At 26.5% G+C, this 7,284-nt stretch overlaps 1 long non-coding RNA gene across 2 annotated transcripts; it reads left to right on the top strand.

The window, feature by feature from the left end:
• Nucleotides 1–4,237: 4,237 nt before the first annotated feature.
• On the top strand, nucleotides 4,238–5,714 carry LOC137636879 (uncharacterized). 2 transcript variants are annotated; one of them, XR_011043266.1, is made up of 3 exons: nucleotides 4,238–4,313; nucleotides 4,994–5,184; nucleotides 5,379–5,714. It is a non-coding gene; the product is annotated as an uncharacterized lncRNA (long non-coding RNA). The 2 variants fall into 2 exon arrangements; XR_011043267.1 differs by having other exon boundaries at nucleotides 4,255–4,313; nucleotides 4,920–5,184.
• The last annotated feature ends 1,570 nt before the right edge of the window (nucleotides 5,715–7,284 follow it).

Here is a 7,284-nt window from a genome sequence, read left to right on the forward strand (position 1 = left end):
TAATATTATTATTATAATTATTGATAATAATAATAATAATAATAATAATAATAATAATAATAATAATAATAATATTATCAATACTAATATTAATAATAATATTAATATCATTAATATTATTATTAATATTATTATCAACACTGATAATAATAATAGTAATGATAAATAATAATAATAATAATAATAATAATAATAATAATAATAATAATAATAATAATAAAAATAATTACAATAATAGTAGTATCAATAATAAAGATTAATAATAATATCAATAGTAATTTGATTATTAATATTAATATTAATAGTAAAATCAATATTATTAATAATAATACTAATATTATCAATAATAATAATGTTAATAATAGTAATACTAGTGATGATAATAATAATAATAATAATAATTATAATAATATTAATTATAATAATAATAATATTAAGATTAATGTTAATAATAATAATAATAATAATAATAATAATAATAATAATAATAAAAGTAATTATAATAATAACAATTATAATAATGCCAATGATAATAATATTAATAATATAAATAACAATATTTATAATAATAATAATAATGATAATAATAATATCATTATTATTACTATCATTATTATTGTTATTATTTATATTATGAATATTATTTTTATTATCAATATTAATATTAATGTTGATATAAATTATATTATTAATATTATTATTATCAATATTATCAATATTAATATCAATATAAATATTAACAATAATATTAATATTCTTATCAATATTATAATTATTCTTCTTCTTCTTCTTCTTCTTCTTCTTCTTCTTCTTCTTCTTCTTATTATTATTATTATTATTATTATTATTATTATTATTATTATTATTATTATTATTATTATTAGTAATATTGATATTAAATTTAATATTAATAACAATAATATGATTAACATTAAAAAAAATAATATTAATAATATCAATAATGAAAATAATTATATTAATATTAATAATGATAATAACGTTAATAATATTAATATTATAATTATCACTAATATTAATAATAATAATAATAATAATAATAATAATATTACTATAAATATTATGTAATACTAATAATAACAAGATTATGAATATTTATATTTATATTAATAATAATAATAATAATAAAAATTATAATAATAATAATAATAAAATTAATATTAATAATAATAATATTATGATAATAATATTAATAATAATAACAATAATATTAATACTAATATTGATACTAATAATAATACTTATATCAATATTAATAATAATAATAGTAATAATAATAATGATAATAATAATAATAATATTAATAATCTTCATATTAATTTTAATATTAATATTATTATTATTATTATTATTATTATTATTATTATTACTACTACTACTATCAATATTATTATTATTATTATTATTATTATTATTATTATTATTATTATTATTATTGAAATTAATATAATAACTTATTTTTATCAATATTTTTAGTATCATTATTATTATTATTATTATTATTATTATAAATATCAATATTAATAATAATGATGGTTATGCTATTATTAATAATAATATTGATTATATCAATATTGATATTATTACTAATATTAATATCAATAATATTATTATTAATAATAATAACATTAGTCATTGTATTAATATCAATAATGATATCAATATAATAATATCATTAATATTAAGTTTCACAACAACAACAACAATAATAATAATAATTATAATAATAATAATAATAATAATAATAATAATAATTAATGAAAACCTGGCACCTCATATAATCTTTATATTTCTCTGATTCTTACAAATGGAGAGGCTGGGAACATATGAGAGCCAGCAATGGGCATGAATATGGGCACCCTAGGATAAGGGAGGCACTGCTGGCTAAGTTCTACATACTCTGTTCCATTTCAACCCTTGCTATTTTATACAACATTATATAATGATATAATAAAATTTAGGCCTAGGTAGGCAAGGCTAGACTAGCCTAAGTTAGGCTAAAACCAGCTAGGCTAGGCTAGATAAGGTAGGGTAAAAACTTATTATATTCAAGCTACTGTATTCAGCTAAGGCTATGCTTAATTAGATATTTATATCCTATTTCATTTAAGGTATCCTAGGTTCAGTTAGGTTAGGTATGTTTAGTTATTTAAGTATATCTGGGTAATATCATACTTCCCTTAGGCTAGTCTTGGCTTGGTTAGGTTAGGTATGCTTAGTTATGTAAGAAAATCTAGGCAATAATATCCTATTTCACTTAGGTTTGGTTAGGTTAGGTATGCTTAGTTGTATAAGTATATCTGGGTAAAAATATCATATTTTAAGGAAGCCTAGGTTTAGTTAGGTTAGGTATGCTTAGTTATATAAGTATATCTGGGTAAAAATATCCTATTTCAAGGTAGCCTAGGTTTAGTTAGGTTAGGTATGCTTAGTTATATAAGTATATCTGGGTAAAAATATCCTATTTCAAGGTAGCCTAGGTTTAGTTAGGTTAGGTATGCTTAGTTATATAAGTTTATTTGGGTAAAAATATCCTATTTCAAGGTAGCCTAGGTTTAGTTAGGTTAGGCATGCTTAGTTATGTAAGTATATCTGGGTAAAAATATCATATTTTAAGGTACCCTAGGTTTAGTTAGGTTAGGCATGCTTAGTTATGTAAGTATATCTGGGTAAAAATATCCTATTTTAAGGTACCCTAGGTTTAGATAGGTTAGGTATGCTTAGTTATATAAGTTTATCTGGGTAAAAATATCATATTTTAAGGTACCCTAGGTTTAGTTAGGTTAGGTATGCTTAGTTATATAAGTTTATCTGGGTAAAAATATCCTATTTTAAGGAAGCCGAGGTTTAGTTAGGTTAGGTATGCTTAGTTATGTAAGCATATCTGGGTAAAAATATCCTATTTTAAGGTACCCTAGGTTTAGTTAGGTTAGGTATGCTTAGTTATATAAGTTTATCTGGGTAAAAATATCCTATTATAAGGTAGCCTAGGTTTAGTTAGGTTAGGTATGCTTAGTTATATAAGTTTATCTAGGTAAAAATATCCTATTTTAAGGTAGCCTAAGTTTAGTTAGGTTAGGTATGCTTAGTTATATAAGTATATGTGGGTAAAATATCCTATTTTAAGGTAGCCTAGGTTTAGTTAGGTTAGGTAAGGCTATCTAATATTCTTTAATGTCTTTAGGTAACTATCAGGTTAGGTTATTTATCATATAACTAAGTTCTTGTTGGGCATTATATAAAACGACATTAGGTGTGCTATATGGTCCTAAGGTAATCCAATAGAAATGAAAATGAAGGCAATGTCTGCTGCATGTGGCTCCATCATGTTCCTTTAAAGGAACATTCAGTTTTTGGGTTCATTACTCTCAAGTATGTACCATAAATTGATAGAAAATTTGAGAAATCAAATGAAATGAGAAATAATGATTTACATATGGTCTCACAATTGGGCTAACCTATATTTTCCGTTATTTCTCGTGCTATCCTGCAGCTTGTAAACACATGTAAAGAGTAAATCTAACTGAAAATGGAAATGGTTGTCACAACCTCTGATACAATTATATGATCAAAGGCTTGTTTCTTTATAAAGTTTAGCTCATCTACGACTATTGAATGTTACTATAAGACGTCTAACAAACATCAAATGATCTTAATTAATGCAAGAGTTTTAAATTCGTTGAGATTTCTATTTCCCTTATTGTTTACAACCATGACGTCATAGAAAATATATTCAAACAAATGGAGTTCGTCATTTTGACTATAGACTTCATTCCTTTATCTTGAAGAGTTTTGACACGCAAATTGGTAAGCTAAAATCTTAAACCTTTACCATTCAGTTATGAAATATATTGACAAAGTTTTGACATAAATCAAATCACTGTTGGTCGTTTAACTGATCAGCAAAAATAGATAAAATGTAAGGAATTTAGCTGTTTGGATATTCTGTATATATATATATATATATATATATATATATATATATATATATATATATATATATATATATATATATATATATATATATATATATATATATATTGTATACATAACATTATGCTAGCTTAATAATGTCAAATAATATTTATTTTGTCTTTTTCGAGTAGTTTCCCCTTAACTGTACTTTCATAGCATTTACTCTGTAATCCTTGTTTGAACAGTGATTTTGTTTGTATTTAGTTCTCCTTGCTGGAGTGAAGTTTAGTCTTCTTTGGAAGTTAGAATTTGTATTTGATTTAGATTCACTTGTTCTGTGGAAGTGTTAAGGATTACTCTCAAAGGATCAGCAGTATTTAGTAAGTTGTCCCAGCAAGAAACTTTATTTTATGTCTTTACTGTATTGTATTAGCATTTTTCGTTTGTGATAGGTGGTGTTTTGGTATTTGCATGTACATGGTTTATTTATTTGTTTATATCTTGTGCCATCAGAGAAGTAACCCCTTTTAGTTCAGTGTCTTGAAGTTTAAGGGTCGAATTACCTATTTATTTTAATCTAACCATGCTGGTCAAGAACCTCTGAGGCTGCTTGTAAGTAGTAAAAGCTGCTCACTGAATATATTCGAAGGAGCATTCGTAACTTTTTAAAACTAACAAAAATAGTGTCGAATATGCTCTTACTTTGATTAACTATTTTGTCAAGTGGGTTAAATGTGTCACTTAAGAGAATAGTCTTTTAGCAATTGTTAGAAGTATCCCACTAGACTTTGCAGATTTTATAATATAAAAGGAATTTTAATTAACATTACACACCTGGAAGATTTTAAACCCTAAACTAGTTGTGAATCTCGTGAAGATATTATATGAAGTTAGTGGAAATTAGTTTTAACATTACCGCTTAAGATGGAATTAAATTCTTACTACCATAGAAGATTGACTGTAATTTCGACCTTCTAATCTTGCAGGACCTTCAATACATTTACCAGGTCCCTCAGCGTGGTATTTATGCTGTTATTGAGTTTGATTAATATTATTTCAGATTTACCGCTACCTTCACCTGCGGCTTCACATATGGTATTGAAGCCTGGGAGTAATCCAGTCTGTCGGAGGGAGACCATACAATTACTTTCTTAAGGCAGAAGCTATGGAACTTCTTACTAGTTTCTTGTATGGAATGAGATGGCGGAACAGTGACACCTGGTTCTCGCCCTGCATCCTAGTCCAAAACCAGTTAAGTGTTCTTGTCTTATTTACATAAATGATGTTGGAAATGCCATCCTTTTAATATCAAAAGGATTAATACTAAGTATTCATGACAGAAATCAAGTTTGTCTTTCTGTAATCTATAGGTATTATTTCAATACGGTTCTTCCCTTTGAAATTACAAATGCTGTTGCAACTTTAAAGCTTAATTTCTTTTTCAGATGGGTAAGTGTCATTGATGACTGCACAACTACGGGATGAAGGATATCGAGGGACCTGTTTCTTCACCTTAAAGTAAGAATGATGGTCAATCTTCCAAAAAAATTACCAAATGTCTTTTAACTTGACTCATGATGTTGGGAGCGGAGTGATTGCACTAGTGACTAAAGGATGCTGACGTTACATACCACAAATTGCCTACTCCTATAAACACTGCAGTGTATGGTGTTATTGGTATGGCTGGATTAACCGGAGGTCCTGTTCGAACCTTTAAGTTGCTGCACCTTTATTTTTATCAGCTCTAAAATAGACTGAAGTGGACAGAGGATTATCAACGTACCTTTGAAGCTATCAAAAGCTTTTTTAAGCATGTTGAAGGCACCTGAATTCGACAAACTTTATCATAAAAATGATGTGGGCATAGGAAGTTGTTGCAGACTAGCAATTATTTAATTCGCCCATTTTCTAATTAAAAACTTAAGCCTCTACAATTACTAGAGTATAGTGGAGAAGGTTTGGGCTTTTTCCATATTCTTAAAATTTAATTTATATATTTAATTTATAAATAATCATCTCATTGTATGAAGTTTTCCTGACTAATTTGTATTTTGTTAGTAAAATTCAAAACATATTAAAGGCGAACTGTGACCTGCAGCACTATAACATTAACATTGGGATATTTCATATAAAAAATATAACCTGTCTAATTTTGTTTCCGTATGTAATTCTTGGTGTATAAAGATACTTGCATATTTTATTACTTGGATCCATAATGCTGTCCCCAGAGGGAAGTTATGAAATATTGATATATCTAGTTTCTTTATTTTTCTCATGAAATTTACTGATTGTTTGGTCTGTTAGTTTGTCATTTCTGCTGGGGTATAGTTTGCTCCTTAGGGTCTTTTTTTTGTTTTAATAGTATTTTTGAAGTTTGTTAAAATAGTTGAAGCTTTTTGTTAAGTTTTGGTATTCGTTCGATTTTTCAAATAAAAATATGGTCTAACTTCAGGTTTGTCTCCTTTTTCTTGTGTACTAAATCCTATTAGAGGACAGTCTTTCTACTCTTGTTAATAGAATAGTAACAATTGGTGTATAAAGGTTCTTGTATCATATTTCATAACTTGGATCCATAAAGCTGTCCCCTATCAGGGGGAGGGAAGTTATGAAATTTTTATTACTTGGGTATCTAACTGTTCCCCCTTATGCATTCTCATTAAATTTACTATGATTGTTTGAACTGTTAGTTTGTCATTTCTGCTGGGGTACAGTTTGCTCCTTAGGTTCTAATTTGTTTCTATAGTTTTTTTGACGTTACTTTGTTCTAATAGTTGAAGCTGTTTTGTTGAGTTTTGGTATTTTTGTTTGCAAATAAAAAAAAAAAAAAAATTGTTTAACTTAGGTTTTATCTCCTATGTACTAAATCCTATTAGAGGACTGAGTCTCTATACTCGTTGTTACCAGAAGAGTAACTATACATACAAATATGTATATACCTATATGTACGTATGTATATATCTGTATTTATATAAACTTCATTCTCTACTCGTGAGAACTTATCTCGAAAAGGTTTTCAGCAAACTTGATGGAGAGTTAGAGGGAGTGGATCACTGGCCTCCAGTGGACTCTTAGATGGTAGAAATGGCCTTTAATCCCGAGCAGCCCTCGAGTGGGGGAAGTGTGCGAAGAATATCGCTTCTAGTGAATAAGTTTAAGTTTGAAAATCAGTAAGCTTAGCTTTATGGAAATTAGGTCAAATTTAATTATGATTGGAAATAAGAGCAGTGTTTGGCTGTTGTATAATATGGCCTGGATATGTGCGCTCATTGAAGAACTGACAGGAATCGAAAAAAGCCTTAGATGGAGGAACGTGGTTGCTATCTTCTGGGAGAGAGCATGGCACTCCATATC

The sequence above is a fragment of the Palaemon carinicauda genome, unplaced genomic scaffold (genome assembly GCF_036898095.1).
Source record: "Palaemon carinicauda isolate YSFRI2023 unplaced genomic scaffold, ASM3689809v2 scaffold425, whole genome shotgun sequence".
In the NCBI taxonomy this organism is placed as follows: Eukaryota; Metazoa; Arthropoda; class Malacostraca; order Decapoda; family Palaemonidae; genus Palaemon; species Palaemon carinicauda.